The 12,145-nt window shown below is 34.6% G+C and overlaps 1 protein-coding gene and 1 pseudogene across 2 annotated transcripts in view; one reads left to right on the top strand and one right to left on the bottom strand.

Moving 5' to 3' along the window:
* The window catches only part of GSK3B (glycogen synthase kinase 3 beta), a 204,110-nt gene that overhangs the window by 137,668 nt on the left and 54,297 nt on the right, over window positions 1-12,145 (top strand). The gene's annotated exons all lie outside the window — the stretch shown is intronic.
* Window positions 10,550-10,884, bottom strand: LOC142874332 (zinc finger protein 644 pseudogene; annotated as a pseudogene).

Below are 12,145 nucleotides of genomic sequence, written 5' to 3'. Positions count from 1 at the left end.
TTTGTTGTCCAGGCTAGAGTGAGTGCCATGGCGTCAGCCTAGCTCACAGCAACCTCAAACTCCTGGGCTCAAGCAATCCTTCTGCCTCAGCCTCCCGAGTAGCTGGGGCTACAGGCATGCGCCACCATGCCCGGCTAATTTTTTATATATATATATCAGTTGGCCAATTAATTTCTTTGTATTTATAGTAGAGACGGGGTCTCGCTCTTGCTCAGGCTGGTTTTGAACTCCTGACCTTAAGCAATCCGCCCGCCTCGGCCTCCCAAGAGCTAGGATTACAGGCGTGAGCCACCGCGCCTGGCCTAATTTTCTTATATGAATTAAAAATAGCCCCCAGATTCTCCAAATGGACTGAAGTTGAAGCAATCTAAGAAGTTTTAAACCTGGGAATTTTACTAATATTCCCCCCCCCATTATAAAACTTAAATTTTATGTAAAGGAAGGTGAGCTTCAATCCAAAGTTTAATTTCTGGATTAAAATATCACAAAAAAATTTTTAAAGAAACTAATCATTTTGTGGAATTTTAAGATTTTAAATGTATTAACATTCTTAGAGATACAGTTTAATACCATAAACATCTGTATATGCTGTAGTAATAATTTGACCATTGCTTTTTAATGGAAAAGTTTTAGGACAGAATTAGTCAAAACCCCACCTCTCAATGATAGAATTTCAGTGCAGCTTCCATAGTTTTAGTAATTGGCCTTTTAAATTTGGGTATATCTCTTCTAGAAAAGCCTGACATTAAACATATTGATACTTATATTATTTGTAATAATAAGATGTTATAAGGCAATTAAAGTTTAATTTCTTTTTAAAACAACTTTACTAAACTATTTAGTTTTAGCAATAATTAATCAATTTAGATATCATTGTAGCTAGCTCTTACATGATTAGTAATAGCTAGTAAAATCTGTAACAGAAACTTTACATAAGAAATTTGAAGGTAGATCACAATGAGATTCAAAGAATCTTTTGATATGTTATTATAGCCAAGTATATGACTTGATTTCTTATGGTGCCAGTAGGAAAAGAATTAGAAGGACCTCCAAATTTTCAACAATAGAGACTGGAATTAGGGGAGGGCAAAAGGAGAGAATGTTTTTTGCTTTTTACTGTTCTGTGATTTTGATGTCTTTTAAGCAGTCATATCTCTCTGTAATCACAAGAACTATGAAAAATCAGTCGTTTTCAGTTGTTTTATAACAGAATCTTTTGTTAGTAAATAAAAGCAGTTCTGTGAAGTTAAAAGAGTCACATTTTATTACAAATGTTTGTGTGAATAATTGTTTTCCTAGTCTTTAACTGATAGTTGATTGTGGTATAATTTAGACAAAGAGATCAGTGAATTCCTGATTCCTCAAAATTCTACATTTTAAAATATTGGGAAATTATTGCTAATCATAAAAGCTGCCACTAAATGAGAACTTACTTCGTGCCAGAGAATGGGGTTAAGCACTTTACATTCATTACCACATTTAATCTTTATATTAAGTCAAAGCATTATTAATATTATTACTACTACTATACTATTACTACTACTAACAAAATAGTCCCCACTATCTACAGTTTTGCTTTCTATGGTTTCAGTTACTAATGGCCATTCACAGTTCGAAAGTATTAAATGGAAAATTCTGTTAATAAGGAATTCACAAATTTTAAATTGCATGTTGTTCTGAGTAACGTGATGAAATCTTGTACTCTTCTGCTCTATCCCACCTGGGATGTGAATCCTCCCTTTGTCCAGTGTTTCCACTCCATTCAAAGCAGACTATTCTCCTTCCTGCGTATCGTCAGATCATTAGTAGTAGCCTAACGCCATGTCACAATGCCTATGTTATTCACCTAACTTCATCATGTAGGCTTTTTATAATCTCACATCATCACAAGAAGGATAATTACAGTACTATAAAATATTTTGAAAGAAAGACCACATTCACATAACTTTTATTAAAGTATATTGTTATAATTGTTCTATTTTATTATTAACTATTGTTGTTCATCTCTTACTGTGCCTAATTTTTATATTAAACTTTATCAGAGGTACATATGTGTAAGAAAAAAATTACAGTATATGGAGGGTTCAATAGTATCAGTGGTTTCAGGCATCCACTGGGGGTCTTGGAACTTATCCTCTGCAGATAATGGGTGACTATCATATTACCATATCTGGGAGGAGTATAATAATGGAGAAACCCTATGAGATTCATCTTCAACTGAGTTGGTATCCTTTATTCATGGAACTTTGCAGCTTTGGAGAAAACAGCATGATCCTTAATGTCATCTTGATATCTGGAACTCATTGAGTCATAGTCATCATTTACATGCCTACTATAAAAGTTTATGACCACCAATTAAAGGAAACAGCCCCTAAATCTTATCGTAATGCATATACCAAATCAGTTTGAGATATCTTTAGACTAGTTGAATTTTGCTTCAACTAAAGCAAAGATATAATGGTTGACTCCTTTGCTTTCAAATACAGTCTTCAACTTACCATGGTTCAACTTAACAAAGGCAGTATGCATTCAGTAGAAATTGTATTTGAAGTACCCATACAACCATTCCTTATTTTACTTCAGTGCATTATTCAATAACTTGTGTAAGATATTTAATACTTTTTAATAAAATGGGCTTTGTATTTGATGATTTTGCCCAACTTTAGGCTAATGTAAGTGTTCAGAGCACATTTAAGGCTAGGCTAAGATAGGTTGTTTGGTAGGTTAGATATATTAAATGCATTTTTGACTTATAATATTTTCAACTTACTATAGGTTTACTTGACATAACCCCATCATAAATCAAGGATCATCTGTACAATTAACTTTATTTTCACTGTCTTTGTTTAGCAAACATTTTAAATTTTCAGTTATCTCCATACTATAGTTTGTTCAGTACCTATGTGTACATACTGTGCATTTCCTAGCTTACCACTTTCATTGTCAAACAATCTTTAAGACAGATCTGAGACGGTAAGTAAATCAGTTTAATAAGTATAAAATACTTTTTTGGTAAGTTTTTGATGGATCCATATGATACATCTTTGCAAGCATGCATTTGGAGTTTAATCATATATGGTGACATTTCTTCTGCTATTATGTTGTAGATTTCTTATGTTGCTAACAGACTGCAGAGATCACTTATTAAACTTATCTCATTTTCCCAATCCACAGAACATAAAGATATACCCCATTACATAGTGTGGTACAGGTGTTTACTTATAGTATACATTGTTTATAATATATAAACAAAATACCTGTTCATTGTATTGGGTGGTGCTTAATTTGTTCTTGTATTATTTAGATTTTTCCATGTTTATTACCAACTAGAGCAGCAGCTCTTAATAGTTTTTGAATCATGCACCACTTTGAAAAATCTATTAATAGCAATACACACTTCCCGAGAGAAAAATGTATAAATGCCAAGATTTTGCATACCATTTTAGGTAATTCTTGGTCTTTCCATAGCTCATCCAAGAACCCTAGGTTAAATATCCTTATACTTGTACAAAGAACTATGGTTACAATTAATAATTGCTTGGAGGAATTAGGTATTACACATGCAATATAGTATCAACATTTTAAAAATAAGAGAATGGGTAAAGGAGGCAATAAAAGAATTATTTTAATGTAGTGACTGCTCAGGTGCATTTTTACCTTAATATGTTTCCCATAGACCAATAAAAACATCAGTTTTAACTTAACTACTATGAAATTTTATTGGGCATACAGTAACTTACACTTGGTTAGGTCTCTATATACTTAGAAGGTTTATGTGCCCAGGAATGGAAATGTAATTTCCTGGCAGTGTGGCTCAGTTTAGCTTTTGGCTTAGAGATAATGGCATCCATTTGAAGTCATTCCTTTTCCCAAAATACACAGTGTAAAGTTCCTTACTAAGTTGTCAGTATAAGTTTTATTTATGCAAAGAAAATGAGGTTTTATGACATTGTCACCTCAAAACTGATTTATTGATAAATTTTCAGATCTGAGTCAAAAGACCATCAATAACTATTTCTGAGGTATAAAACCCTTTATTTGTCAACTGCAGATTCTTCTGCAGAGTTGCATTTTGAGTTCTTTTGTGTATTTAATTCTAAGGCCTCAGTTTAATACACTTTTTCTTAGAGGAATCTATAAAAATATGTAAAGGGGCAGGTTAGAGGTAGGATAAGGCAAAAATGTGTCAAGTTGGCAACATTCATATACTAGACCCTGATTTTAGGACCTATGTTTTACTAAGGAATCTCTGCTTCCTTTTCACAAGAAAAGGTTAAAATTTTTTGAAAGTGATGATTCTTAGCATTGGGTAGTAGAAAATATATATAAGGAAACACAGCAATCTTGTAGAAAAGGGCATTTTAGGCCAAACACAGTAGCTCATGCCCGTAATCCTAGCACTTTGAGAGGCCAAGGCAGGAAGATCGCTTGAGACCCAAGAGTTCAAGATTAGCCTCAGCAACGTAGTGAGACCCCATCTCTACAAAAACAAAAAACATGTTTTTAAATTAGCCAGGCATGGTAGTGCGTGCCTGTAATCCCAGCTACTTGGGAGGCTGAGGCAAGAGGGTCACTTGAACCCAGGAGTTTATGGTTCAGGGGCTATGATGATGCCACTGCACTCCAGCCTAGGCAACAGAGTGAGACCTTGTCTCAAAAAAAGTAGAGAAGAGTTTTAATTTTTAAAAGTACATTGAATGCTAGTTCATATTATAAAGCAAAATTGTATTGTTTTGTTGATATATAGGATAGAAGGAAAATGTGAAGGAAATCTTGGTTTGTAGTGCTACAAAGAACTAGTGTTAGTGATTCTCAGAGAAAGCAGAATTGTGATGTGTGTGCAGATTTTTACCATTCTAAAAAGGGAGTATGATATTTTTAAAGTTTGGGAAATAATAGTGTTTGGGAGTTTTTTTAGCCCAAGAGATTTAGATACCCCTCTTTCTTTTAGTCCTTCCTTGAGCATACATTTTGGCTGAGATTTATTTAGAAAGATAGGTCTTTTGACTTCTGTGAATATGTATTGGCCAATAATGAATTTTTCACCTTATGTTCAGTGGTTTACACGATTAAAACAATAGTCACTTTTTTGGGGGAGGGAGGTGACTTGTTTCCAAGTATAAAAGTTTATTCAAGAATAAAAGAATGAAGGCCAGGACAGTCTTGAAAAAGTCTTACAAAACTTATTACACAGCTGCAGTAATCAAGACAATGTCCTACAGGCATGAATGTAGCAGTATAGATCAATGGAACAGAATTGAGAATTAAGAAACCTTTACATATATGGTCAACTGATTTTTAACAAAGATTCCAAGACAATTCAATTGGGAAAGAATAGTATTTTCAATAAACGATACCTCATATGCAAAAGAATAAAGATGGACCCCCACATTATACCATATACAAAAATTAACTTATGGAAAAAAGAGAACCCTTGTACACTGTTGGTGAGAATGTAAATTAGTACAGCCATTATGCAAAACTATATGAAGTTTCCTCAAGAAACTAAAAATAGAATTACAATATGTTCTAGCACGGCTGGGTGTATATCCTAAGGACTTGACATCAGTATGTCTGAGATAATCTATACTCCCATGTTTATCACAGTGTTATTCACACAATAGCCAAGATATGGAATAAACCTCAGTATGCATCAGTGGATGAATGGAAGAAAATGTGATATATATACATAAGCCTTTAAAAAGAAGGAAATTTTGTCATTTGAGACAGTGTGGATGAATGTGGAAGATATTATGCTAAGTGAAATAACTCAGGCATAGAAAGACAAAAACTGCATGTTCTCACTTATATGTCAATTCTGAAACAATCAAACTCATAGCAGCAAAGAGTAGAATGGTGGTTACCAATGGCTTAGGGAATGGGGAAAATGGGAGATGTTGGTCAAAGGGTGCAAAGTTGCAGTCAGATGGGAGAAAAAAATGGTGAGTATGTTAGTTTGATTCTATTATCTTACACTGTATACATGTATCATCACATCACTGTGTGCTGCCTGGCTATATATCGTTATAATTTGTCAATAAATAATTAATTAAAAAAAATAAACTCAAAATTGATCAAAGACCTGAATGTAAGAGTGAAAACTATACTCTTAGAAGAAAATACGTGTAAATATTTGTGACCTCCGATTAGGCAATAGTTTCTTAGATATGATAGAAAGAGTACAAATGACAAAAGCAAAAAATAGATAAATTGGACTTCCTCAATACTAAAAACTTTTGTGCTTCAAGGGACATCATCAAGAAAGTTAAAGGACACAGTGGGAGAAAGTTTTTACAAATCATATGCCTGGTTAGGGACTTATATCTTAAACATAGAAGGAATTCTTACAACTTAACAATAAAAAGATAGCCCAATTGAAAAATGAACACAGGATCTTCATAGACATTTATCCAACGAAAATATATTAATAAAAATGGCCAATAAGCATATAAAAGTTGCTCAACATCATTAGTCATCAAGGAAATGTAAATACTATAATAAATACTATATCATAGTAATAATAATAATGTTACTATTATAGTAATAATAATATTACTATTACTATTATAGTAATAATAATAATATTACATAATAAATACTATATCACACTTTCTACAATGGCTAAAGTCAAATAACTAATGTGAGGATGTAGAGGAATTGGAACCCTTTTACATTGCTAGTAGGATTATAGAATGATTCATCCACTTTGAAAAACAGTTTGGCAGTTCCTCAGAGTATTAAACATTGAGTTACCATGTGATCCAGTAATTCAGTTTGTAAGCATATACCTAGAGAATTGAAAAGTTGATAGTACAATCATTTATAGCCCAAAAAGGGGAACAATTAAAATATCCGTCAACTGATGGATGGATAAGAAAATACCACACACAAAAGACCATATGTTATGTGATTCTATTTTTATGAAATGTCCAAAATAGATTTGTGGAGCCAAAAATTAAATTAGTGGTTTTCAAGAGCTGAGAGAAATGGGAATGAAAGTGACTGCTCATGGATACAGGTTTCATGGATATAATTTCACCTCATATTTTGAGGTGATAAACATATTCTAAAATTGGATAGCAATGATGATTGCACTCCTTTGTGAATATACTAAAAACCACTGAATTGTATACTTCAGAGAGGTGGATTTCATGATATATGACGTATATATCAGTAAAAGTATTATTTGAAAAGAAAGATTAGTGAGAGCATCTATCTGTGGAACTATTGATAAGGTAGCTTTGCTGTTTCCACCATATTTAGGGAAGGCAGTAAACTCTTGACCATAGTTTTCAAAGGGCTCTAGAGGACTTCTCATATTTGTACCTTCCACCCTCATGACCCCGAAAAAGGGAGGGGAGCAAACCAACTTCAGTTAAGTGACAGATGTCAAGAAGGAGTGAATGAAATGGATCATGGTCACATAAGGAGACCCTTCTGTGCTAGTTTACCCTCCCTAGTCTGAATTCTTTCCCCTCCTCTCCCTCCCTCCCTCCCTTCCTTCCTTCCTTCCTTCCTTCCTTCCTTCCTTCCTTCCTTCCTTCCTTCCTTCCTTCCTTCCTTCCTTCCTTCCTTCCTTCCTTCCTTCCTTCCTTCCTTCCTTCCCTCCCTCCCTCCCTCCCTCCCTCCCTCCCTCCCTCCCTCCCTCCCTTCCTTCCTTCCTTCCTTCCTTCCTTCCTTCCTTCCTTCCTTCCTTCCTTCCTCTGCTTTTTTCTTCCTTAAATTTCCTTCCTTTTTAAATTTTTATTTATTTGAGACAGGGTTTTGCTCTGTTGCCCAGGCTAGAATGGAGTAACATCATCATAGCTCGCTGCAACCTCAGACTCCTGGCCTCAAGCATTCTTCCTGTCTAGTATCCCCAGTCACTGGGACTACAGGCACACACTACCACACCAGGCTAATTTTTTGTATATTTTATAGAGATAGAGTCTTGGTATGCTCAGGCTGGTTGCAAACTTCTGGCCTCAAGCAGTCCTCCCGCCTTGGCTTCTCAAAGTGTTGGAATTACAGGCAGAAGCTACTGTGCCCAGCCTAGTCTGAATACTTTACCCAAATTGTTTAGTTTTGTTCAAATAATGTGACAACTTCCTGTTCTTTTCTTCACTGAAGTTCTTGATGGAGTTTGAAGACTTGTATTGCTCTGGTATAGGTTTTTGCTCCTGCCTTTTGGAAATTGAAGGAAGCCCTGACAAGGAAACATTGTACAGTAAGAAAATGGTTGCTTATACCACAATTGCAACTGTGTATACTAGGGGAGAGGTAGAAATTGGACAAAATCTGCATGTTTTCAGAGTTCATTGTTTTGTCTACCTATAGCTAGTGGATGTAAAAAAGGGAAATTAAAAAAATTATTAAAAAAAACCCTTTAAATTGTAGGAAAATGTCAGAGGAGATAACCTTTCATATCAGCCCTCTAGAAGTGAAAATGGTATAGTATTAGTTCCATGGTCATTTAGAAAACTGATATTTTGAAATAGAATACATGTTTTCTAGTATTCTAATTAGAGAAAATTTATCGTATTTAGGATGTAGGCAGTGAATCTAACGGTGTTCCAAGTTGAATACGTAATTCTTTTATGCAGAAAAGAAGATACTCAGTTATTCAGCCATGTATATAATTGTTATGTGTGTTATATTATATAATTTTCTTAACTTATTTAAAAAGCTTTTCTTGAATTTATTATATATAGGCCTAGCCATAGTCTTTCACAGTGCAAACCACCTTAACTGCATGTGCTGATTTAGTGAACAATTTTTAGTAGGTGCTGGGCTAGAACATAGAGGGTCCTTGCCCTCAAGGAGTTCATAGCCTGATAGAAAGGAGGAGGGAAACAACTGAGGGCAGTAGAGCAAAGCAGGTATTACCCTAGACATCTGAGCAGAGTATGAGGGCAGAAGCATTCCAGTTGGAGGTACTATCTGGATAGGAGAGATAACCCTTGAGCTGAATTTTTTATGTATTTATTTGTTTGTTTACTTTCTCCATTCCTCACAGCACATTTATTTTAGTAATTCCATTACATCAGTTGTTAGCATGAGCAGAATGTTACATGATTTTCATACACATAATCACATCCAAAACAGGTTCTAAAATTTAAATTATAAACATTCTCATCATATGTAGAAATATTCTAATTGCTATATTAAGTTTCAAATTCAGAGAATAATATAAATGAGAACATCTATTTTAAATTGTGTAGTGAGCATTGTTTATTAATTAATATTTCTACAATGTTAAAGTAAGAAACAAACCTGTCCTATAGGTATGTCAAATTTTAGGTAAAATGTTAAACAGAAGGAAGTCTGTTAACAAAAGAATATCTTGTAATTAAAGAACATTAGTTTTTCTTTCATCTGTTATCATACAAAAATATAAAAGATAAATGCCATCTTTGTTGACTTATTGTCTGAGAAATGTAACAGGAGCAAAGAATATTTCCATACTACAAATAATTTCCAGGACTATGTATGAAATAGCAGTAATGGCCTGGAAAAGGCAAGATGTTTTATGAGTTGCCTCTTTAATCCCCCCTCCTCCACTCTTTTTAGGGCTGCATCCCTGCCAGAGGCCTGTAATCAGAGGAGCAGGGGAGTGTCCCTTGTTCTTTGTACCACAAGAGATGACTCAGCAGAATTGTTCAGGCAGAGATCACAGGGTTGTGCAGGAGATGGGGTCAATCAGGACCATCAACTATAGTTAAACAGCAATAGTCCCAACCTGAAAACTCCTTTTCAAAGCTCTGTATATCTGCTTATAGATAGGACGGTGGTACTTTAAGATGAAAGTCTCCTATCCTCCTCATTTGCTGGCAAATTAATAAACTTCTCTTTCTTTTTCCTTAAACCACTTGTCTTGATTCTTCTGATGTGGCCTCAGGAATAAGTGCCAAACTTTCCATAACACATACATATTTATTTTAGAAATACTTGTTTAAACAAATCTCCCTCCACGTTTTTGTATTAAAAAAAAATTCCATGTGATTAAAAAAAAAAAACATGCATCTAGATAGAATAGTACTCTACTGTATTTGAGTGAACAGTCTCAGACTATGAAGTATGTGATATTTAATGCCCTAAGTTGATAATTAGCAGTTCCTGGTATTGTATAATATAAAACACTAAATATATATAAACACAATGTAATATCTTATTTTTCTTTGCAAGTCTTATGTAGAATAAACCGAGCCTTGGTTGTGGTAATACTGCCAAAAACAATTTTCCAATAAATCCGTCTCTAAGTATTCTAAGAGAATTCTAGTTCTGTCTCTAAGTCTAAGTATCCACGTGCAACAGTTTATAATGGCTGCTTACATGTACTGATTTTTTTATTGAATGGACACAGTTAAACTACAAAGCTTTTGTAAACCTTAAAAATATATCTTCTACCCTATGTAAAATATAATAGACTACTTATTGTTTTAAGTATTCTATTTGCTGTGATGTCACTGTAATTCACTTTTGCCCATCTTTCTGCTTTACTATTTATAAATGGTTAATTTAATGTGGCTTTAAAAAAATTTCAAATATACATCCAATTTAAATCTGCTATTTAAAAGATTCCCTGGTTCCTTGAAGCTGCTTCTGCCATTAGTAGAGAAAATGAAGTTTCTGTAGTATAGGCAGGTTTTTTAAGTGTGATGTGACTTCCACCATGCCAGCTCCAGTCCATGGAAGATTAACATTTACAATGTATTGTTGTAAGTGCTTATTCCAATCTTCCTGAACAGACAACGGTCCTCAAAAGACTAGGCCACAAAGCCTGCGTTGGAGAATGTAAACCTCTTCAGCACCATGAGGTGATGTCAGCATTTTCTTCTTGCTTCCAGATCTTGACCTTGATTTCTTTTGCTTATAATTCAAGGCTAGACTTTGTCTTACTAACATCTCACTTCAAGAACAGCCTCATCCAAAATTAAATCAGTTTGGTGCCATGTGCATCAAACTGGAGTGACATTGGGCTATTTATTTCTGAGACAGAGTCTCTATCACCTAGGCTGAACTGCAGTGGCATGATCATAGCTCACTGCAGCTTCAAGCTCTTGGTTTCAGGTAATCCTCTTGCCACAGCCTCCTGAGTAGCTGGAAATACAGGTGCTCTGTTAATTTTTTTAAAAAATTTTTGTAGATACAAAGGTCTCACCATTTTGCTCAGCTGTTCTCAAACTCCTATCCTTAAGCAATCATCCTGCCTTGCCCCCCCACCTCCAATGTACTGGGATTATAGGCATGAACAACCATGCCTGGCCTGAGCTGAATCTTGAAATGGAAAGGTATTCACCCTTTAGAGAGGGGAGAGGAAAGGGCAAATACTTAGTAAAACCAGGTTTATTGTGTGTTTCTTTATTGTTGGAACATAAGGTTTTGAAAGATGGGGTTGGTAGAATATGAGTTTACCAGGAAAGAGAAGGCTAGAGCTGTGGACAGTGGCCAAATCATTAGTTTGTAGGCAGATGGAAGCCAGTGCAGGATTTTAAGCAGAAAAGTAACATATTTCTAGTAGGATTTCTTTTACTTTATACTTGGCTTTAAAAGGCTGCACATGCAGCTTTATTGTTGAGGTTTAGCGACCTCTGGTGTTTAGCTATATATTAAAAAAAATGCAAGACTATGGAGGAAATACACTTGTATTTCAGAGCTTTTGTCAGATGCTTCTTTGGCTTTGTTTTATTCTTTGAAGATAATAATTATCATCTCATAATTCCTCTTGTGATATTTCACAGTATCTGGATAAATTTGTAGGTGAATAAAAAGTGTTAGAAGAAGAAACGTGGATGGGACAAAGTACAGGTGAAATAGTTGATTTAATGAAAAGGGGATGGACCGCATCTGCAAAGGGATGTTACAGGCTGACCTCTGATTCTATGGATCTTTCCACCACTCACCCTCATGATGTTCTAGAATGGTAGACCAAAAAGCACCAAAAAGGTGCTTTTTGCAACAAATGATAAAGTTATGAACTCTAATAATAGATAACTGAGAATATATTCTTTTCCCATTGGCACGATAATGTTTAACATTTCCCCACTCTTCTATTGTATGAGAAATCATACTTAAGAGAAAAGTACATAAGACATTTATATGCAGCTTAATTTCCTTTACCTCATGGAGGGACTCAGTTTTTAGGAAAAACAGAAATAAGTATTAA

The sequence above is a fragment of the Microcebus murinus genome, chromosome 1 (genome assembly GCF_040939455.1).
Source record: "Microcebus murinus isolate Inina chromosome 1, M.murinus_Inina_mat1.0, whole genome shotgun sequence".
NCBI classification, from domain to species: domain Eukaryota; kingdom Metazoa; phylum Chordata; class Mammalia; order Primates; family Cheirogaleidae; genus Microcebus; species Microcebus murinus.
Note: the sequence above shows the minus strand (reverse complement) of the source record. Positions and strands in the feature narration are given on the sequence as shown.